Source organism: Eptesicus fuscus, chromosome 15, assembly GCF_027574615.1.
Source record: "Eptesicus fuscus isolate TK198812 chromosome 15, DD_ASM_mEF_20220401, whole genome shotgun sequence".
In the NCBI taxonomy this organism is placed as follows: Eukaryota; Metazoa; Chordata; class Mammalia; order Chiroptera; family Vespertilionidae; genus Eptesicus; species Eptesicus fuscus.
This window is the reverse complement of record NC_072487.1, coordinates 6,089,095-6,112,606: the sequence shown is the minus strand read 5'-3', so window position 1 is coordinate 6,112,606 and position 23,512 is coordinate 6,089,095. Positions and strand designations below refer to the sequence as shown.

Here is a 23,512-nt window from a genome sequence, read left to right as displayed (position 1 = left end):
ATAATGGCTTGGTGAGACCCCCAATTTTGAAGAGAACATGATTAACTACAGGAGTTAGCACGGGACCTGGGCCTCTGCCAGAAATTCACTGTGGGCATCAGGCGTCCCGGCTTCTACAAGGCAGCCAGGGATGGATGTGGTGGTGAGTGTGTGGTGCTGCTTCATGGCTTTACAGAAGGTAAAGAACAGAACCCCAAGGTTGTTGATTAATGACTTGCTATAGCCTGAGGGCTGTGTCCTAGGAATGAAGACTTATTGGCTTAAGAGATTTGCATAAGAGTCCAGGCTAGGAGTCTCCTTGTTGGTTGACGGACAGCATCCATCTTCAAGAATAGAAACCACAGGCTTCAATAGTCAATGAGGACAGAGAAGTTTTTAAAATTAAGCATTTATCTATGAAAAAGATTTAGTTTATTAATTGTCTGTAAACTCGACATGCAGCAAGAGGTGACGATGTGGCTTCCAAAACAACCAACAGGATGGTAGGTGGGATGAGGGCAGGTGGGTGTGAGGGGAGGCTGTGGGGAGGGTCAGACAGAGTGGAGAGCCAGACTCCTCCGCTTTCATCCCGCTCTGCCACTCTCTAGCTGTGGGAACATGCCAACCACCTCATGCATCTCTCCTCAGCTGTCCTGGGAAGGAAGATGGACCAGTACCTGTCTCACGGGGCCATTGTGAGGATCAAACGAGATTCTCTCTCTCCGTGCTTGGAACAGTGTTTGGCGCATGAGAAGCACTTGGTGCGTGTTACTAAGGAGAAGAATGTATGGGAGAAGGAACGGTAAGACTGCCATGAGAAGGTGTCTGATACTGAGTTTATAAAAGAAACATGGTGTATGAGTTAATAACAAGATGTGGTGTATATGATATGCAAATATCACACACATACAATGGAATACTACTCAGCCATAAAAAGATGAAATATTACCATTTGTGACAACATGGATGGACCTTGAGGGTGTCATGCAAGTGCATCCAACCTAATTAGTGCTTGTCCTTGCTTTTCTGACTCTACAGAGAAAGGCAGCAGCCAGGGGCCCCGGCGTTCTGCTCAGGCGCAACCTCAAACGGAGCGCTGTGCTCAGTTCAGGTGTCACAGTCGGAGAAGGCCAGCCAACACAGAGGACAGCAAAGGACCACGCCCGAAGGCAAACCTTTTCCCAACTGCAGTGCTTGTGACGAATTTATCAAAACTGGGATCTGGTGGCCAGCAAAGGCAAGAGGATGACCTTCAGATATGTGGATGGTTTGTGAGCACGAGGTGAGTCTGTGCAGCGCGGAAGGTCGGGCCGAGAGGACGGCGGACCTCGGCCGCGGCAGGCCTGGGTCTGAGGAAGGCCTGAGAGGACTCCTTCCACGGGGCCGCTCCTCGAGGGAGCAGGGAACCCTCGGGCAGAGCTGGCGGCTGTCTGTCAGGGACACGGGAGGTGAAGCAAAATCACTTTTTTAGCCCTTTTGGAGCCTAGTTCTCTATGACTCGAAGGTGAAGCAGCTGGGACCTGTGCAAGCGGCAGCGTTTGAAAGTAAACTCGTATTCATCCCGCAGCAGTCAACGGGCCTGCCCGCGGCCTGGGCCTCATAAGTCAGCGCAAAGGGTGATTTTGATTAAAAGAAAACACAGCACAAAACCTAAGCCCTAAATTAATTAGAGGAACCTTCACTGAATTTTACTCAGCACATGTATTGGGGGAGAGGTTTGGCCTAAGGGCACAGGAGCCAAGCACCGCAGGGCGCTGCCCCTGGGAGGGTGTGGAGGGAGGTCCCTGGAAGCACACCTGGTCCGGGGCCCCAGCAGCCAGCTTCAAAGGGCCCCTCACTCTCGTCAGGGCCAACGTGGTCATAATAAAACACGGGCTGTCTGAACACAGGAAAACAGAAAACCTGAAAACTACAGGAAGCAAAAGAGAAAAGTGGGAAACTTTTTTGGTACTGCATCAAAACCCCATGACTTCATTCCAGAAACAGGCCATTGGGACAAACACCAGCTTCCTTTTCCATGGGAGGCGAGAAGCACGTTTTGAACCCCAACAGCATGTGCGTGCTCTGTGCGGAGATCTGTGAGCCGAGATAAGGGTCTCGGCGGGGGTGGGGGGAGGTGGGGGGGGGCTGTGGAGCTAAGGAAGGCCTTCCTTCCTCGGTCTGAAGCCCAACACACACGGGGCGAGAGGCTGGGAGAGCAGCGCGCCCTCCTCCCGGTCCGGTGGGCAACTGTGTGCTATTTCTACTATTTCGTCTTACGATTAACACGCTGTCCACTAACAGGAAGTGTAAGACGGTTCGCCACAGCAGTTTGTAAAAGCGAAAAACCAAAAATGACCAGATGTCCAGTGGTTAACAAATGGTTAGAAAGTTAGTTGTGAAACGTTCTCATCCTGAGTGTTCTGCATCAGTTTAAGAAAACAGACCTACGCGTGTCTGTGACAGAACAATACTCGGGATTATATTAAGAGGAAAGTGGATTTTAACACGTTAGCAGGATAGTCTTCTTTCGTCTTTGCACCAGGTCCAGACAAATACTTATACCAGCTTTCGTCAGCCATTCTGGGTCAAAACCATTGGCCCAAACACAAACTAATCGGGGCAGGAGGGTGGGCGGGCGACTACTCTGTAGAAGGAGGTGGAAGGAGGGTTACCTGAGAGCCCCGCACTGCACACTGAGTGCTTCTGAAAGGGAGCCGGAGGCCTGAGGCCGCTGAGCCAGGGCTGTGACGGGCACAGGGTTAGGACTGCCGAGTGCACCACACAGCCAGGAGGATGGGCAGTGAGAGGGAGCCGTTAGGGACTGGCTTAAGCATGTGCATTAGTTTCTTAGAAAAACCTAACAAGTGCCACACAGGGCAGCAATACCGATGTACATATACTTACAAAATCTTTATTTTCAGAAAGATTCGCAAGACAATGCTAGCAGGGACATCTTGGGTAGGAATTAGTGGTGGGGATGGGATTTGATACCTTTCTAAACTGTTAAAATTTTCCTGTGAAATATTTTTATTGAAAAAAAATGATGGCTAACTAAGCAGTGATTGTAAACTGATGTATATCTTACGTTTTTCTATATGAAAAAACCCTACTAAATGTGACCGCAAAATTGTAACACCGTGTACAGTAAAGTATGTAATTCGGGGCCTCCTGAGGAGAAGCCCGTCCCTCCCCTAGAAATACCTGCGTGATGAGTAACCAGGGAATGGCCTAGAAGAATGAACAGGGAGGGTTATTTGAGTTCAACTGTTCAGGACGTGTCTGTGGTCTCTGCTGGCTAAAGAAGCGGGAGCGCGGGTGTCCCTCAGCAGGAAACAGGAACCGGTGGCCAGCGCCGGGGGTGGAGCTGGCCTTTGGGGCAGGAAAGGGCAGGGTCTGCTTCTGGCTAGCTGAGAGCCCCAAGGTTCTCCAGAAAACGCTGGCACAGGCCAGCACCTCCTGTCACGAAAGGACAGAAACGTCCACACGGCGGTTCAAACAGAAAAACCACGGGAGGAGGTGGAGGGGACCCCAGCCTGGCGTGCAGGGCGGAGGGCAGGGATTCCCAGATGGACCTGGACGTTTTAGAAGCTGCACAGGCCATGGCGGGAGCTCAGGGAAGAGCTCTTTCTTCTCAGGCTGTGGTCAGAGTCTGCCCAGAAGCGAGGGACGCTGTGGCGGGCAGCGCCCGAGGGGACAGGGCGGCCTCACGCAGAGATCAGACCAGAAGTGAGGAGCGGAGGAGGATCTTTGTGTTGTAGAAACATTGCTAATGTAACTCTTACTGCACGCTCTCAGTTTGAGCATCTCTGTTTAACATTCAAGATTTTGGGGGGTTGTTTTTGCTTTTAATCCCATTCTTTTCATTTGTAAACTAGAGGCCTGGTGCACGGATTCGTGCACCAGTGGGGTCCCTCGGCCTGGCCTGTGGGGATCGGGCCGAAATGGGCTCTCGGACATCCCCTAAGGGGTCCTGGCTTGCGAGAGGGCGCAGGCTAGGCTGAGGGACCCCACTGGTGCCAAGGGACCCCACCGGTGCATAATCGGGGCTGGGGAGGGACTGTGGGAGGGCTCCAGGGCATGTCCGTCCCATCTCACCCAGTCCAGATCAGGGCCGATTGGGCTGGCTGGCCCGCTGGGGAGGGACTGCAGGAGGTTGGCCAGCTGGGGAGGGTCTGTGGGAGGGCTCCAGGGCATGTCCGGGTGGTCTCACCCAGTCCTGATGGGCCGGACCCCAGCAGCAAGCTAACCTACCCTCCTGGTGGTCAGTGCACATCATGGAGACTGGTTGAACAGTTGGGCACTTAGCATATTGGGCTTTTATTATATAGGTCAAGCATCTTACACTTGCAAAAAATGTCCTTTTTTAAAAAATATTTTTTAATGGATTTCAGAGAGGAAGAGAGAGGGAGAGAGAAATAGAAACATCAATGATGAGAGAGAATCATGGATCATCTGACTCCTTCACACCCCCTACTGGGGATCGAGCCCACAACCATGGCATGTGCCCAAACCGGGAACTGAACCATGACCTCCTCATTCATAGGTTAATACTCAACCACTGAGCCACACCAGCCGGTCCCAAAAAATGTCCTTTTCATTTCTTAGTAAAATTAGCTTTGTGAACACTCTAGCCAGTCGTGTTTGTCGGGAGGAGAGGTGGGTGCTTCCAGGCTCCGGTTGGTAAGGGGACGGGCAGAGGGGGCCTCTGCGGGGCCAGGGGAGGGTGGCAGCAGCAAACGACAGGAGCCTAGTTCTCTATGGCCCGGCTCAGAGTCTGGGGAGAGGAGGGCAAGGCCGGTGAGGAAACCAGACAACTGGGAGCGAGAGGGCTGGCTCTGAGGCTGCATCCCTGGGTGCCCTGTCGCTTCTTGGGCAACCTTCACCCGGAGACAGAGGGCCTAGATGACAGCATCCAACACATCCTCACTGATCACTATTGGCCGAACAAGAGGGGACTGACAGCACGCAGCCATTTTAGATGCACCAAGACGGCAAATCCCTGACCCAGCCTCATCCATGTTCCGAGTGATCTGTACGTATTCCTCCCAGGCACCCCTCCCCCTCACCCCCCGAGGAGCGGAAGCTCGGTATGCCTGGGAAACTCTCGCAAGGCCACGCAGCTTGTGGTGGAGTCAGAATTGACTCCAGCTCAGCAGCTGGGCTCCCGGGCTGGCCTGCCAGACGCACACCCTCTCTGGGCTGGCACCGAAGACTGGCGGGCTCTGGGAGAGGTCAGCCTGCGTCCTCAGGGGAGGTTTCTCTAACACGAGGCAGATCAACCAGGCCTTGCTCAAGAAGCGCTGGGTTCCTGCGCTGTGAAATCCCTCAAAGCCACAGGCCCAGCCAGTTCCCTGGGGTCGCTCCTTGCCTCCAGCCAGGGCCACCCCATCCTCTCCCGAAAGCCCCTGTGAGTTCTGAGCAGCCCAAATAGAGGCTCGTTGGCGCCTAAGGCCAGCCAAGAGGTCTCAGGCTCTTCTAAACTCAGGCCTGGTACCCGAACAGCCTCCTAATTCCATCTGCCTCTAGACTCAGTCTCTGATCATGTGTCAGGCCCAGTCTGGGTAATCTTCCCAGAACTCCATTTTTATTAAGTCATTCTTGGAACTGAGGAAAGCTCCCGCCGCCTGGATGGCCACGGGCCAAGTCTTGAGTCTGGCCTCCATGGAACTCCACTGTGCAGCCTGGCCTCGCTGTCCCGCTCCATCTCACAGGTTCTCCATGGCCGTCCTCTCCAGGAAACCCGTTCTCATTTACTGCCCACTTCCACCATCGATGCACCGCGGCCTAGGATCTGTCTATGTCTTGTGATCAATATTCCTACTCTCAAACAATACACAAAGCACCTCGGGGACAGAGATCGCGCTGTACACAACATTCACTTCTGCCACACGTGTCGCGTGCCCCTCAGGGCCAAGCACTGTGGTCCACAGCGGGCAGAAGACACAGTCCCTGGCTCCGAAAAGCTGGGTCAGCGGAGAGATGCGTTAGCTCAGACGTAAAAGTGCTGTTTTTGTAGGTTACAGATGGTTGAATGTTGGCAATTTAGTATTGTTCCATTCTAAAGATAATTATCCAATCATGTAGCGAGATCAGGATGGAGAAACAGCAGAGCCCTCGGGCATGGAGGAGGGTCCGCCGCCTCTCCCGCCAGGGCAGGGCCTGGCACTTTTGGAAGGCAGGGGTCTGGAGTCGTGATAATCTGAGTTGTACGACAGGGAGGAACATTCTAAAGACAACATGAGAAAAGGCAAGGGGGTAAGAAAGAACAGGCAGACAGCAGGTGTTATGGGCTGAATTATATTTCTCCAAAATTTTTATGTTGAAGTCCTAAGCCCAACACCCCAAATGTTGCTGCATTTGCAGACAGGGCCTTTAAAGAGGTAGCTCAGTTAAAACAAAGCCAGTGGTTTGGGCCGTAACCCAATCCGGTTGGTGTCCTTATCTAAGAGGACGTTAGTACGGAGAGGGAGACGGCAGGGGTGCTCACACAGAGAACAAGACCGCTGGAGGACACAGCGAGCAGGCAGCCATCTGCAAGCCGAGGCGCGAGGCTTCAGAAGAAACCAAACCCGCTGACACCTTGACCTTGGACCGCCAGCCTCTAGAGCTATAGGACAACACATTTCTGTTGTTTGAGCCACATACCAGTCTGTGGTATGTTGTTTGTCAGCCCTGGCAACCTCATACAATAGGGTTCTATGAACTCTTTGGGGTGGCTGGAGGGGGAAGCAAAGAATGGCAAGAGAAGAAACTGAAACAAACAAACAAACAAACAAACAAAAAAGAAAATAAACAGGTAGGAGGGATGGTGTGGGGGACCTTGACTACTATATTAAGAAACGTGGCTTTTCCTGCAGATGAGGGGAAACTTTTGGAGGATTTTAGCAAGGAGGTGGCAGAATCATAAGCTGTTTTAGGTGGAGCTGCCAGTGGAAGTGCGGAAGGTGGGTTTGACGGGCAAGATTAAAGGTAGGGAACAATGCGGAGGCTGCTGGATTGCTGCATGCGAGCCATTGGGTTCTAAGCAGAGAGCCGGTCGTGTTAGGGGTGGGGACTTGAGAAATCATATGAGGTGAGCTCACAGTGATGGCATAAGCCCTCCCGGGGGGGGGGGGGGGGAGGGGAAGGGAGGGATGGCTGGATGACCCCAGGTTTCTACTATGAGTCCAACACTAGAGGAGGTGAGCAGATGGGATGGGAAGAGGGGATTACTAGTGTGAGATGCTTGTGATGATGCCAAACGGGCAGGTAAGCATCGCATCTGATCTTTAAGAGAGAGCTGGGCTGGGCTGGGCTGGGCTGGCGATTTGGGAGCCTCCAGCACAGACAGGCGGTGTGGCCAGCAGTGCCCCTGCCCCACGTGCATCCTGGGGACTTGTGTATTACCCGTGTGCACATGAGCTCTTGGCGTGTTCTCCGTGACTGTCAGCTGCGGCCCTCGGGTGCCCGAGGCTGCTTTGCCTGTGAACACTAGAGGCAGCAGTGCCTGGGAACGTGCCTCTCTCCAGGCACGCCAACCGCAGGGGCAGGGGTCACACACTCCGGGCCCCTTGCCCCGAAGGGGACAACGTGGCGCTGCGCCGCCGTGCCTCCAGAGCAATCCCAGTGACCTCACTCACTGTCCTGACACCCAGCGGCCTCCTTCCCCCTCACTCCCACTCCCCCTTCTGTGCTTCCCTCCTGGGAATACTTCCTAATAATCTCTTCCATGAGTCTCATCTGAGGGTCTACCTGGGAACCCCGCCTAACTCAGGGATGTGAATGACACCACCCCAGCAGGATACACAGCCAAGAGGAGACCTCCGGGGGCACCAACTCTGGACAGACAGGCGGACAGGCAGGCAGACAGACAGCAGACAGCCAAGGAGACGGAGAAAGTGCGGCAGGGCGGACAAGGAGAACCAGGGAGGGGTTGCATGAAAGCCAGGTGGCAGAAATTCCCGGGAAGCAAGAGCCATCAATGGCACCAAACAAAGCAGAGGGGTCCAACCAGACAGGAACTACGATGAGTTACAGATGGGGCGCTCACAGGGCACAGCGACCTCAGGAAATGTTCCCAGGCTGGTGGCCCCAGCCCTTGGTCTGCAGTGCTGCATCCTCACCCTGCACACAGATCCTCCCATCCCTTCCCTCCTCTTCCTCCTCATGGACAGCGGGTTTTAAATATATACATACACTTAAATTCCAGTTTCGCCTCTAGAATTAGAGCGGTATCCGAAACTGAGAGCAGGTGGGCACTCGGGCATCCGGGAGGTCAGGGGAGGTGTGGGTGCTGATGCATTTATAGAATCAAAGGGCCAGCAGGCCGATGGCTCAGTTTTCCCTGTGGGGCAGGAGGCAAAGGGGGGAGGGAGAGTGGGGCCAGTGGTGACGATGGAGGGAAAGCTGGGGGGAGCCCTGAGGCCCCAGGCTGGAGGAGCATGGAGGAGCCTGAGCCTGAGCTGGGGTGGGCATGTGACAGCAACAGGGGACCGTGAAGGGCAGAGCTCCTCCCTGAGGCAGGCCTGAGGGCCGCGATGGAGGAGTTTCCACGCCTGGGAGGGACAAGACTGCCATGTTCCTGAAGGATTAGAAGTAAAAATTTTGAGAAAAACTTTAGAGGTGAAAACTTCATGCATATTAGAGAAAGTTCACACATGGACTTTTAAAACTCCTCCTGAGGATATGTTTTCACTTATTTAGAGACAGAGGAAGGGAGGGGGATGGACATGCTCCAGCCCACTGGCCACCGGCAGGGCTGACGCTGGAAACAGGGCTCCCAGTTTCCAGCGTCACGGAACAGAGTGCTCAGGCTCGTGCGGGCCACAGAGCTCAGGGCGCACGCTTCCTTTTGGCCATAACAGAGCGACACACTCAGGGTTCCCTGTTATTGTGGGGCGTCTTGGTGGGCAGGGGCGAGGCACTCGCGTGGGAGGGCAGATGTCTCCTTTCCCTGGAACCTCAGGGCCGGTGGTGGCAGCAGCTGGAGGCGCTGCATCAGACTTGGGGCTGGTCATCGACTGCCTCCTCAACGTGATATATTTTAACGTTTTTCTCAGCACAAGCTTGACTTTAACAACGAATCCAGAAAAAAGGGGGCATGGTAATAAATCACAAGAAAAACCAACAGATTTCTTCTGACCCCGCCACTGTAGCTCTTCCACCCACCAGCCCGTCAGAGCTTGACTGACAGCACTGAGAGAGGCGGCAGCCGGCTGGGCCCTGGGGCCAGGCAGCCAGGCAGCCAGCCTTTAGAAGCCCCGATCTCCAGGACCTTCCCTGGCGGAGTCAGGATGCCTCCCTGGCTGAGGGTGGGGGTGACGACAGGAGGAAGTGAAGAGGTGGCGGCCAGGCAGGGGAGAGCAGGACAGGATGAGGTCAGGCTGCCCCTGGCGAACAGCCCCTCCAGGGCTGAAGGAGCGAGAGGGAGAGTCTGCAGAGAGTCGCTGGGGTCTCGCCTACAGGAAAGGCATCTTTAATAATTAACAAATGAGAAAAGGCACAGAGTCAGCAATGTGACCCCTGGCATTCTGAAAGTCTGAGCAAATCGCCACGCCTCCACAGCCTGCTGTCGCATTGCAGGTGCCCCAGCCAAGGAAGGCTGAGCAGGCTGGGAGCACCCGAAACTCCTGCAACCGAAGGAAACTCACAGCCACGCCGACCTAAGACACATCTGACGAGACCCACAATTCACCACTGGGTACACGGAAGGCACAAATGGATTCCTATAGATTACTGAAATTAGCAGGTCAGAGCCAAACAGAATTCCAGTTTTTCTCTTCTCACTTTGCTAACACTCCAGTATCTAACCAACACAATGTTGCTTTCTCCCCCCGCCTCCCACCCCTGCCCAGAGCTACGCTCTCCTGTGTAAAAAGACAAAGGTGCTTGGTCCAAGGCTCCTTTTTTTTTTATCCCGACCTTCGTGTCCTCCCTCAGTTCAAGATACACAGACTATTTTATTTCCACACAGCAAAGTGCCATCGAGTTCCTTGAAGGCAGGGAGCTGGCCCAGGGAAGGAGGACAGCTGCACTGGCTTTGCTCCTCAGTCAGTCTTTCTGAGCCCGAGCCATCCCGGCGAGAGCGGAGAGGAGCGGCCAGGGCGGCGGAAGGAAACCAGAGAGTGTGAGGGCGCGGGAGGAGAGCGTGCTGTCAGGGGGAGGAGGGCAGGGGGGGAGCTGCTGCGGAGGCGGGGAGGAGTTCCCATAGCACCTGGCAGCGGGCAGGAGCGCATCAAGGCACAGCCAAGGCTTCTACCTTGTGCTCGGCCATCCTTTCAAGACCATGCGGTATCTTCAAAGGAAAAACAAGGCGGCATCTTGGATCCCTGCGTTGCTTAGGAGACTTCTTCACCAAGCTCTCATTTGTGTAGCAAAACTGAACAAAGTCTGAGAACCGATGTTTACAACTCTGGTTCCTCCGTTCCCTTCAGAACCCCTAGGGTCTCCGTGTGCATGGAAGGGCGGACTCTTAGCCTACATTCAGGCTAATGTGATTTCTGAATGTGAAGACAAAGAAAAATAAATGCCACAGCAAGGCTTCTGGTACATGGATACCAACAGTGTATTCTTCCTCCTGGCTCCGTACACGAAGGCAGCGCTCGGGGCCACCAGGGCTGGGCTGACCACGGCCCGCGGAGCTGAGGCCTCCTCACCTGTGCTGACCTCCCAGGGCGCAGGCTGATGGTTCGCAAGCTGGGAACACACGCCCTCAACTGACGTTAATCACGATGCCCCCCAGGACCTGGTCACAGAACTGAGGCCTCAGAGGGACGCAGGCACTTGGAGGATGAAGAAACCGAGTGGAGAGGTGGCAGGGCCGGCACAGTTACCCAGGTGCACGGCCACCCCAAACAAGCCTCTCTGACCTTCACCAGCCTCCCCTCTGAGCACAACTTCCCTACCAAGTCCACACGCTGTCTCCACTTCCTGGCCACCCACTCACTCTCCTACCAACTGCAATCTGGCCCCGCTCTCCCCCACCCATGAATAAATGCACGCGTGTCAAGACCACAGCATCGTTGTGTGGTCCCACCAAAGGTCACGTCTCTCCCTCCCTTTCACACGGCCTCAGCAGCATCCCACACCCACTCCCACTTTCTTCACTCTTTCCTGGCTTCTGGTGCCTGAGTTTTCTCTACACTAATCCCCTCCTCCCCCTCCCTCACCTTCCTCCCAACCTCTTCCCTCACTTTCCTCTCTCCCTGGTGATGTCAAAGTGCTCAGATTTTAAAGTCTTTGTGGGTCAAAGGTCCTAATCTCTCCAGTGAGCTCCTGACTTGTGGGCCCCACCGAGTTCTCAGTATTGAAGAGCTGCTTGGGCATCAACCTGATGCATGTGAAACTGGGATCTTTACTTTCCCCTCCAAAGCCTGCCCCTCTCAGAGTCCGTGCCTGCTATCCCTCATTATCTACCAGCCCCTCAGTCCCAAGCCTGGACATCATGCCGGGCGGGCACTCTGGTCCTCTTCTGCACAGTCCATCGACCCAGACCTGCCAGAACGTGTGCAAACAGGCCTGCTCCCTGCGCCCCACACGGCACCAGCGGGGCGCTCCTGTGCGGACTGCAGCCTTCCACCTGCGCCTCCCCTCCGTGAGCCGCTGCGCCCACCGCCCAGCAGCCAGAGCAGCATGTAAACCCACGGGACAGGGGCGCTTCCCTGCTCAAGGCCCTTGGGGCTCCTGTCTGCTCTCCCTGACCTCAGGCTGCACTGCCCTCCCTCTGTCCCGGTCCCTCTGCCCCTCTGCCCCAGCATGCCCCTCCTTTCCTGCCTCAGGCTTTCGAGCCTCCCCCAGAGGCATTAGCAACCCCTCACTAGAAATCACTGGGCTCCCTTCGCCCCACTTCTCAGCACCTGCAACCAGCAGTGCACGTGGCAAGGTCCCCCTAAGCGGAAGCTTCCTGAGGGCTGGGCCCTGTCCCTGTGGCTGGAGCCACCCACCAGCCCAGTGAATGGGGGCGGAGGGGCGCACAGATGGGGCGGCTCTCCTGACGAGGCACGAGTCAAGAGCTGAGGGCAGCCCTGAGCTGTGAGCATGGTGTTCGCAGCCACCCAGGCTGCCCTGCTGCAGGAAAGCGCGGGCCTGCAGGGTCGGGCTGGCTCCACAGTTCCCTCACGCTTGGGCTCCATGGGCAGTCACTGCGGAATCGGGTGTTTACTTAAAATCAGCGAGAACACGCAGGCGTGGGGGCTGCCATCTGAAGAGGGCGATTCCTAGATGGCTGCCTTCCCACCTGTCTGACGGAGGATTCCAAACGCTTGGCGCTCGCCCAGAGTGGGCAGGATGAGAGCTTATGTTGCCATAGCAACCGCAGTGCTCCTGGGGCTAGGCTGGAGGTTTCAGATAAACAACTATTCAGAGAAGTGAAGAAAACCAGCAAAGCAGAGAGGGACAAAAATGGCAAAAAGGCAAGGAGTACTCCTACAAGCCTGCAAGGCAGTCTACAAACCAAACGCAGGAGCGGGAGAAGGCTCCTCTCCCGAGTGGCCTCCTGCTGGGACGGATCCCAAACAAAAGCCCCCCCTGACACAGACATCTGCTACCACTAAACACTTAGGAACCAGTAATTTCCTCCAGGGTTTCCCCCTGGGCTTTAAAGGGTTACTGCCTGCCAGGCTACCAAACCCGGCCTTCTCCAAGTCCCCAGCCACCACGTGAAGTGACTATTAGAACTTCAAAGGAAGAATTTGGTCCCGGAAACGGCCTTATGCTAGTTTTTTCCTGAATAGAGACACCAGGAAAATGTCAGAAGGCAAGTCCAAATCCACACCCTGCAAGACTTAAAGCATAACAACCACATCCCAGGGGCATCACATCCCTGGGAGGATGAGTAACCTGGTCCGACTTAATTAAAAAGGAAACACAGCAGATTTGATACGGGGCCTAAATGTGTGAGGAAGGGAAGGAGGCCGGGGAGGGGGGAGGAGGCGAGGGGGAGGAGGAGGCGAGGGAGCAGGGGTTGGGGGGAGGGATCCGCGGGGCTTTACCTCAGCACCTGCAGCTGCTCCGGGGAGTTCCGCAACTCGTCCTGGAGGCGCCGCCAGCGCAGGCTTGCCCGCAGCTCCTGCTGTTCCTGGGCCTCGTGGGGGGCCAGCTGCTTAAGCCAGACACACAAACACACGTGCACAAAACACCGTCACTGTTGTCCTTGTGCAAGGTCAGAGCCGCCTGGGAAGCAGCGGCTTTATTTCAGGGAGGACGGCAAAGAAGGCCTCCTGCTGCCCCTGCACCCATCGGAAATGTCAGGAGGCCCGGGCCTCTTGTGTGCTGGAAGGAAGAACCAGCTGTTCACCATCTTGCTGCCTGTTTGGGAGGCAGCCCTGGCCCGGGAGCCCACCCCGCCCTGGAGAGAGCAGGCTTCCCTCGGGGCCATTTCCACTCGGATCCCATCCAGCCCTTCCCTGCTTTGTGTCTCTGCACAGGGTGGGGAAGGTCCCAGCGTTTGCCTCTCTCCCCAGCCCCCATTTTTTAAAGGGCTGTTTGCTGTGGAGCCTGCTAATGCAACCCAGATGGTTCTGTTTGCATATAACCAGACACAGAGCCGGCCTGGACGCTCTGTGTGGGGGAGGCCTGCACCTGCGCTGCGGTCCCATCAGCCTCTGTCCCTCCTGTACCTCCTTAAGGGAGGGCAGCAAAACCTCCACTGGGGAGGGACTAGGCCAGTACCTGGGCGCATTTCCGGAAATATAAGGTCTCTAAGGGTTCATTCAACAGACATTTACAGAGTCACTGCTAGGCCCTGGGGATATTACAGACACAGCCCCTACCCCATGGAGTCTGGCGGGTGCAGGGGGTAAAAGGGGGTGGAATAAGAACACCCCCTGAGCCGAAACCGGTTTGGCTCAGTGGATAGAGCGTCGGCCTGCGGACTGAAGGGTCCAGGGCATGTACCTTGGTTGCGGGCACATCCCCAGTAGGGGGTGTGCAGGAGGCAGCTGATGGATGTTTCTAACTCTCTATCCCTCTCCCTTCCTCTCTGTAAAAAAATCAATAAAATATTAAAAAAAAAAGAACACCCCCTGAAGGAAGAAGCCAAATGCCTCCTGGCCAACCAGGGGGGTCGGAGGCTTTCCTCAGAGGGTGGCAGGACCTGAGCTGGTCTCCAGGGAAAGCAGGAGTCAGGCCCCGAGGAGGAATGTCAGGAAGAGGGAAGGCTCGTGGGGCCGGAAAGAGCCTGTGTGTTTAGGGAATGGCAGGGATGTGGTCAGGCGAGGAGCAGGCTGCATCAGAGAGGGACAGAGGTGCCAAGCAGTCAGCAGAGATCAGATGACCTACAGCAAGCATGTCAAACTCACGGCCCATGGGCCGCATGCGGCCCACAACAAATATTTTTGCGGTCCGGCCAATATAACGGTATGTAGGAAACGTTTTAATAAAATTTTCATAACTTAATTGTTATAATATCCTGTTATACATAATTATTAATAACGAACTACAACGCTAATGACTGATTACTATAATCCTGTTGCATTCATTTCCCTTCCGCGCCTTCTGCGCAGGTGCACCATTTCTCTCCACTAATACCAGCAGTGAATATTTTAGCAGCCGATGGCCACATTAGTCTTGGACTGACTTGTTTGGTGTGTGCAACAGGAAATACTTTGCTTTTGGAGAACAAGAAAAATAGGTTTATTTGCGTTACACTTATTAATTTGTGCAGTTATTCAGTGTCTGGTAAGTTAATGTTCAAGAAAAAATATTAACTTTTATTAAAATGTTCTATTATTTTATGTTAATGATTACTCATTTACTTCAGCCCTTTGTATTCAGCATGTCTCTATCGAAATAAATCTACGTTTCTATGAAAAGTGCAGCTTTTGTTTTCTTGCGGCCCACATAACCTTAAACCTGATTTATTTGGCCCGTGTTAGCCTTTGAGTTTGACCTGCTTGACCTACAGACTTGGTATGTCCTGTTGTTATGGACTGAGTTATATTCCCTCCCCCAAAATTCATAAGTGGAAGCTCTAACCCAAATGTGACTGTATTGGAAATGGGGCTGTTAAAGAGGTAGTTAAGGATGACAGGGCCGTGGAGGCGGGGCCCTCATTCAATAGGACTGGCATCCTTCTATGAAGGGAAGAGACACCAGCGCAGCTCTCTCCACAGCAGCACCGACGGCACCGGCACCGTGAGAAGGTGGCCGTCACCAGCCAGGGCAGAGAGGTCAGGCCTGTCAGCACCTTGATCTTGGACGTCCAGCCTCTAAACCTGTAAGCAAACCGTGGTCCGCTCCAGCCTCCCAGTCTGTGATATGGTGTCCCGGCTGCAGGCTGCTTAAGACCCCTGGGAAAGAGTTAGACCTGGTCCAGGTTGATGACAGATGTGCGGTTCCATCTTGCATCCAACTCAACCCACTTGTCCCCGCAGAATGCCACTCGGAGCAGAAGGCGGACTTCTGCCTCCTTGCCCAGGGATTTCGCGCCCCCCACTCTGCGACGTTTGCCACTGCGACCTCACTTCCTCCTCACTGGGGGACCCTACTGCTGCCCGGGGAGTCCAGGAGGTGGCCCACCCTGCCCTGCCCTCAGCACCCTCTCCCGCCGGGAAGGTCTGCTGCGGGCTCTTGTCAGGGACCAGCACCAGCTGTCTCACTCGCCCTCCACAGAAGGGGTCAGAGTGACGGGCGTGCTCTGGAAATATTTCCAAACTCCGTGCGGATGCTAGAATGGCCGCTCTGCCTCGGGGGTCGTGCTTTCTCAGACGGAGTTACTGCATCACCGGAAGGGGATGAGTGGGGCTGCCCTCACGCCAGGCCAGGGGCAGAGGAGGGACAGAGACGCCTCGGCAACTCCTTTCCTGTTGAGCTGACGACAGCAGTCACCCCCTGTGACAGGACTGCCGGGATCTTCTCACCTGGCCTGCCCACCTTTGTGCTGGCACAGGGTTTGGTGTTTACCTCTTCTTGTAAATATTTTCTTCTTCCTTCCCGTGTGCTTTTATTCTCTCCTCAGCTCGACCCGGACCTCTTCCAGAGCAGGCTGTGTCTTACTCTCAGGTTCTCCCTACCGATCAGCACCGAGCGGACAGGGAGGGTGTGCAGCTGGGAGCTGCAGCCAGGCCAGGCTTGTGCCTGCGCCGGTGGAGGGGCACCCAGGGCAGTAAGGAGTTCCGGCAGGGGAAGGGCGGCGGAGGAGTGCTCGCTGGGGATGCAGGAGACAGAAGGACAGAGAAATCCTCATCTGACGCCTGAAATACATCCGCAATTACCAAGAGTGGCACAGCTCTGACTGCCGCAGCATGGAGGCACCCAGGGAAGGGATGGTGGTAGAGGCGCATTCACACCTATTTAACCTTGGCAGAATGCCTACTTTGTGTCAGGCACTGTGCTGGGCTCACTTACACATTATCCTATTCAACCTGCAGGGTAAGCACTCTCATACCCATTCTACAAATGGGGAAACTAAGGCTCAGGGAGGCTGACGAGCCGCAGAGCTGGGATTCCAAGCCTGGTCAGACTCGGAATGCAGCCACTTTCCATTGCTCTGCCACGTTGACCCCTCTTCCTGGGACTCTGGCAGGGGACACAGACGTGCACACGGCTAGCGCCACGGGTGGAGGGCGAGCAAGACACAGCCCTATTCTGAAAGAGGTCGCAGTCCGGCTGTGAGGAAGGGAGGAGGAAGAACGTGGGGAAAGAGGTAAGTTAGTACGAACCCTGCGGGCTCGCAGTCCCTAGCAGAGCAGAGCCATCAGGCTGGGCTACCCCAAGAACGCGACCCTGAGCCAGTCGGCGAGAAACAGATGGGATTTCAACACGCAGAAGGAATTTGAACAAAAGCATACAGGTCCGTACAATCGTGGGAACTTGGAAAATGTGAAATCTTCGTGTAAGGGGTGGAAATGGAAAGGAAAAAGGGACCAAACATTAGACGCTAGGAAGGAAGCAGGAAGTAGGTTAGCTGCCATGCCCTCCTTGGGCCTGGCGGCCAATTCTTTAAAGCAGAGGTGGTACTGGGAATGTGCTGACCGGGTCTGGCCTCTGGGCGTGTCAGTTTGCATATTCTTTAAGTTAATAAATTTCACAGAAAAATCCCAATTTGTAACTTTCTTTAAAAAAAACGAGGCGCCCAGGCTATCTTGAGCCCTCGCTGCAACCTGACAGCGGCGAGGGCTGAGGGCCAGCTGCCCACGCGCCACAGTCCTCACCGCTCCCTGATCTGCAACGCCAACCGCTTCGTTCCTCACTGGCCGGCAGGCATCTGAGGGCATGACGTCCGAGTTAACTGTTAATCTCACTATTTAACCGAGCGCAGTCACTGTCGCCACCGCCACACCACAGGGAGCTGGAGCAGCCAGCGCCGGCCCCTCCTGCAGGCCTCTGCTCACATCCCCTCTCCTCGCTCCCTTTCCTCCGCAGCGCCCCCCTCCCTGACGTGGCGCAGGTGTGACGCTGCCTCTCTCTCCTCTGGCTCCGTCCCGCAGGCACAGGGACTTCCCCTCCATGATGCAGCCCCCTCCCAGCCGCCAGCTGGGCAGCGAGCACTCAGCACATGTCTGTTGAATGAAGGAAGGACTGAATAGAACTTGGTGGCAGGGAGTGAAATGTTCAGGGTCACTTGAAACCTACCTGCTGTGCTTTGGCCCAGAATACATCTTCCAAGTGAGTGGCAAACCCTTCGCTCAGCCACTCCTCCGTCCAGTCGCGGGCCCCGATGGCCAGGCCAAACCAGGCGTGAGCGATTTCATGGCAGAGCCGGGTCCCACAGAGGTGGCTCCCGCCCGTCAGGGTGCTCTGGGAGAGGAAGACGAGGTGTGGGCTGTGGATGATAGGGGAGAAAACAGTCTTGTCAGAGCCTGTCCTGGCGGCTGCCGGGCGGGCCCTCAGCCCCAGCCTGCCGCTGTCGCGTGCAAGCTCCATCACGACCGAGGGCCGCGCTGATGCTCTTAGGAACACACCAAGCGGCAGTTCGCACCCCTGGCGGCGGTTCAGGTTGCCGTGGGGCCGAGCAGTGGTCTCCGTCGCCGAACGCCGTTGCCTGTAATAAGGAACCCGCGCCCAGGTTTACACGGAAGACACTACAAGGCGACGGGCGCGTTTACTCGGAAATGTGGACGAAAAAGAAGAGCAGGTGTGAGAACGCGAAGCCCGTCCCGTCAAGAGATGATCAAAGAAGGCCCTTCGGCCGGACCCCAGCGGCTTCCAAGCAGACTGGGGAGTCATGGAGGGCGGGGGGAGCCGGGAAGCATGGAACCCAAATTCCCATTTCAGACGGGCTGTCACCGAGCTAACAAACTAGCAGGTGCCGGGGACGGGTGACTTTGCCAGGACACGCAGATAAAAGTTGAGTCTCTGTAAGGCAAAGACTGCAAATGGTATCATCTCCTATCGTAGATGTTTACTTATTCACATGGCATAAAAAATTACGCAGAGAGAGAGAGAGAGAGAGAGAGGGAGTTAACCCACCCAGGTGTGCTAACGGCCCCAGGGCTGGCACCAGCCGGGGAGATTTATCTAATCTCCTTTTCCATACTTTGTTTTGAAACCCAGAATACCGTGATTAGAGCTGCGCAGAAGAAGCGGGAGGGAGGGAGGCTGGAGAGGAGGCCCACAGCGCATCGCCGTGCCCCACCTCCGGCATCCTCGTTATCCCGAGCTTGTTTACAGTCTGTTAACGAGGAATCTGCGCTTGAACAAACCTCTCCTCATCAACTGAGCAAAAACAGTTGCGAAACCTCCCAAATTAAGCAACGGTCCACACTGGGCGCTTCCTTCAAAAGCCACGTGTGAGCCAGGGCCGCTCAGCCGTCTCCGCCCCCGCGGCCGCCAGGAGAGAACGCCCACCCGCATTTCTCCTGCACAACAGCACCCCTGGGCTCAGCGAGCACAACTGAAACCGGGTCGGGTGCCAAAGCAGACAGCTTTCATGTGAAATAATAACAGGGCAGACACGCACGTGAAAAAGCGTCTGCCAGGCTCTGGCCGGACTCCACCAGGAGCTCCAGATAACAAAAGTGCAGCGGGGCATCCAGGACATGGGGGCACCCAGAGTGCTTCAGAGCACTGATTCAGAAAAAACAAGGGAAAAGGAAGGGAGGGAGGAAGGAAGGGAAGGAGGGAGGGAGGGAGGGAAGGAAGGAGGGAAGAAGGAAGGAAGGGAAGGAGGGAGGGAGGAAGAAGGGAAGAAGGAAGGAGAGAGGAAGGAAGGGAAGGAGGGAGGGAGGGAGGGAGGGAAGGAAGGAGGGAAGAAGGAAGGAAGGGAAGGAGGGAGGGAGGAAGAAGGGAAGAAGGAAGGAGAGAGGAAGGAAGGGAAGAAGGGAGGGAGGGAGGAAGGAAGGAAGGGAAGGAAGGAGGGAGGAAGGAAGGGAAGGAGGGAGGAAGGGAGGAAGGGAAGGAGGGAGGGAGAGAGGAAGAAAGGGAAGGAAGGAGGGAGGAAGGAAGGGAAGGAGGGAGGGCGGGAGAGAGGAAGGAAGGTAAGGAGGGAGGAAGGAAGGAAGGGAAGGAGGGAGGGCGGGAGAGAGGAAGGCAGGGAAGGAGGGAGGAAGGAAGGAAGGGAAGGAGGGAGGGCGGGAGAGAGGAAGGCAGGGAAGGAGGGAGGGAGGAAGAGGGAGGGAGAGAACTGAGGATGGGAGCTGAAAGTGCCCGCTGCACCCTGGCCCGTCAGTGGGTGAGCCCGGCTCCGCCGTGTGCAGCGCCGCAGGGAAAGCCACAGCCATGCCCAAGTACATAACAGTCCAGACATAACGCTGGCAGCCCTCACCTCTGGGCTACACAAAACACAAGTAAGATCAGGCCTCACACAGGCTCACAGACAAGCCTGCGTCCGAAGGGCCTGCCGGTAGGCCCGGGTGGTGCGGGTTACAGAAGCGCTGGGCTGACCTGCGGCTCCCGCAGGAAGGTTACCCGAGCTGGGGACTGTTCTGAAGAAAAGCCTGCCCTGTCCTCCGTGACCGCTCACTGCTTCGTCCCAGCGGGGAAGCCTCTCCAAGGCCCGTGTATGCAACTATCCCGGTGGCCGGCCTGAAGGCCTGCGCAGACGCAGCTGTGGGCTTCTCCCCGCAGCAGTCCCCCCCAGACCTCCTTCCCCCCTGCCGCAGCCTGGAGGCGCAGCCCTGGCTGGGGCGCGGCTGGGTGGGCTCAGGTCAGGCGCTGGCATTGCTGGAACCCCAGCTACATTCCCACATGCCCCCCGTCCTTCCTTCCCGGAGGGTCAACGCATTGCTCACTGTCCTCTGAGAAGGACCCCAGCGGAGACGGCCCCTGGACAGGAAGGAGCGCTCCACGGGGCGTGAATGACCCCCCCCCCACCCCCCCACCCCGCTGTCAGTGGGAAAGCACGAGAAAGCCACTTCCCGGTTGAGAACCAGCCCCCCAAGCCTCTGCGGTGGAGTTTGCCCTCAGGTTGGGCTTTCCCTGTGGGGGTTCTGGGGTTTTCGTTTCTTATGAAGGAAATGGCTTCTTGCTTAAAACTAAATTAAGATATGGAGCGAGGTTTTGATAACCTTTCTCAAGGGTTGTTAACAAAATCCTATAGAATAAAAGGCTAATATGCAAATCAACCAAACGGAAAGAACGACCAGTCGCTATGATGTGCACTGACCACCAGGGGGCAGATGCTCAATGCAGGAGCTGCCGCCCCCTGGTGGTCAGTGCACTCCCACAGGGGGAGCGCCGCTCAGCCAGAAGCCGGGCTCACGGCTGGGCTGCCTCCACAGCAGGCGGACATCCCCCAAGGGGTCCCGGACTACAAGAGGGCGCAGGCCGGGCTGCGGGACCCCTCCCCCCGCAATGTACGAATGTCGTACACCAGGCCTCTAGTTCTGACATAAAAGGACCAATAGAATATTCTTTGAAGGAGGATTTCCTCCTCTCCTTTTAACCCTAAATATCAGAACTTCTCAGGTTAAATAGAATTTTTAAATTGCTTTTTTTCAACAGTAAGTAAAGAAAACTATAATGCTCATAAGTTCACCTCACGGAGTGATATTAAGTATTCCTTTACCCAGAGAGAACCTACTTCATGCCTACCTTCCGAGCAGAAGGAATGGCTTAGCATTTCCTACGCCTCCCTTAGCCCTGATTTATAAGTCCACCCCTGGCTCCTCACACACCCGCGTTCTCAGCATCTATTCATGGCCCTAATCAGCCACAGCTCATCCGTCTTCAGGCTGACAGGGCCCGCTTGAAAACCGGTCGCCTTTTTTCTTTCTTTTTTTTCCCCCTGAAAGGGCCTGTGTCAACTGCCTCTAAAAATGCCAAATTGTCGATTCATCATCATTACAGAGGATGGAAGGTAGTCACTAGAATGACTCTTTTTTTATATATATCATCACAGAATTGATCATTTTCCCCAAATAAGAGATGGTCAGGAAAGTATTTTCAACTCTCAAGAAGCGCCAGCCCTCTCGCTGCGTTCTCATCACAAGTTCTCTGTGGCTACAGGTGGTGGAGGAGGCCCAGCGGGCAGAGCGGCGGCCGGCGGCACGTGTTCTCCTCTGTCCCGGGGACCACCGGCGGGGCCGCCTCCCCACAGGGCCATGTGGTATTGCACGTCTGTAGCCCTGCCCCTCCGAGATTAAAAATATCATTGTCGGTTTCTTAAGACTGTTCTGAAAAGCTGCCTCCCCACCCAGATTGGAAGGCTGTGTCGGTTCATTTAAAAGATGCTTCGTCACGGGGCGCTGCGGCAGCCCTCTGGGAGGGAGTCAGCCTGGAGCGGAAATGGCGAATTTCACCAGACCCTGAGCAGGGGCTGGCTGTGATTTAGTTCGCTGTGTCCAGGGAGACGGGGCCAGCGTGGGCCATCTTGCTGCTCAGCACTCACAGGCTGTGGTGGGACCAAGAGGACAGGACAAGAGGAGCCCTAGGCCACCCCTCCCGTTACACTGCAGCCCATACCCCTCCCCGCAGGGGAGCAGAGTCACTTTCCTACAGCCCCTGCGAGGTGCGGCCAGGACACAGACTCAGATGCATCAAGCTTGAACTTCTGGTGGGTTCAGTTTTTCTCGATTTCAATGACACACAAAGCCCATTTCCCACTATAGAAAGGAAGGAAAACCAAAAATCATGGAAACTGAGGCTCCTTTCCCTCCAGAGTCAAACTGGAGAGTTCTAAGGGTCTCATATCCACCTGAAAGCCACTTCTGCAGGCACGGCTCGATTCCGTGCTAATTTACTCTGGACGCCTGAAGAGCAGACTCCCAATGGCCGGGGGCAATCTGAAAGGGGGACAAATGTCCTTCCCCTCCCTTCAGTTCCGAACAGGCTTTCTCTTTTCTTCATAGGGTGTGGCCGGAAATCTGCCAGCCCTTAACCAGATCCCGGTCCGCCCCTGCATCTCCGCAGCGAAGCCCTTCCCCTCCCTCTCCTGGGGAGTCTAATGGTGGGCATGCGTCCCTTGTCCCAAGGCAGAGGCCTGGCGTGGGTGACCCGGCAGGGCCCCTGCGCCCTCTGCTCTCTGACTGCTCTGTAGGACTAGTCACCTTCGTGTGCCCATCCGGCATCTGTGGTGGCCACATAGTTGGTCTTTACGCTGCAGCCTTAGGAGATGAAGGAATAATGTTCCTTTGTGGAAACCAGTTCTAAAAACGTGAGGAAAACTCCCTACATCTGGTCAACACGGGGATTTAGGTTTGAGAGGACACGATAACATTCGTTAGTGTAAGTTTCTCTTTGAAAATCCCGAATAGCAAACAGCGCATTATCTACCCATTTGTCTGAGTGAACTTTGGGTGAGAATGCCAGTGTGACTACAGCAGAGAGTGGCTGCGGAAGCCCCGGCTCCGCTCACAGGCGCCAACCCATCCTGTCCTCCCCTAAAGACTCACACGGTCTGAGAGACTGTGCCCGGCACTGTATTTTACCCCACCATCTCACTTAACCCACCCATGACCTCAGGAGACAGATTTATCATCTCCACTTTACAGATGATGAGAAGTGAGGCACAGCGAGGTTAGTAACCAGCTCAGGATCACACAGCTGGCAACTGAGGGAGCCAGTACTTTAACTCACGCAATCTTGACCCTGAAGCTTTATTCGGACCCACTCTGCAGGGCTCACTGGGTTTAGACCTGTGGCTGCAGGGCTCCACCCCTCTATGCCAGCTGCTGCCCCATGGTGGGGGGGCATTGCTCCCCAGGAGCTCCGTCTTCAGAGTCCCCTCCCCGCCGCAAGGGAAGCCACCAGCCATGGCCTGGGACCTCTGCTCCTTAAAGCCACATCACAGCCAGAGCTGGCTGGAGGTTCCCAGGCCTCTGATCAGCACAGTTTGGGCCTCTTCCCGGTGAGAAGGCAGGTGGGGTGAGGGTCTGGAACACGGAGCCCACCTTTGGCAGCGCAGTGGGCACTTTACTTCTGCACCACCAGGCAATTCGTCCACAGCCCCCAGCCCTGCGTGCCACGTGGAGGCAGCACTAGCACTGGATGGTTAGGTGTTGGCTGCACCCCGCTGGCTACCCTGCCTGGGAAGGTGGTGGCTTGGTTATGCTCATCTAAAAGCTAAATAAAGCTGCAAGTGGATGTCTCAGGTTTTACAGCTAAAGAATCAGAGAAAACAAAACAAAACAGTATCTGATTGGATTTTTCAACTTGACAGTGACTCCTTCCCCTCTAAGGGGCCCATTCAGCCCAA

At 55.5% G+C, this 23,512-nt stretch overlaps 1 protein-coding gene across 1 annotated transcript in view; it reads right to left on the bottom strand.

Moving 5' to 3' along the window:
- AOPEP (aminopeptidase O (putative)) overlaps positions 1-23,512 on the bottom strand; it is a 259,004-nt gene that overhangs the window by 130,636 nt on the left and 104,856 nt on the right. Inside the window, exons 2-3 of the mRNA XM_054726825.1 lie at positions 17,512-17,701; positions 12,930-13,036 (exon numbers count right to left, since the gene is read on the bottom strand). The gene's annotated coding sequence lies outside the window, so the exon portion shown is untranslated. The remainder of the gene's footprint in view (positions 1-12,929; positions 13,037-17,511; positions 17,702-23,512) is intronic.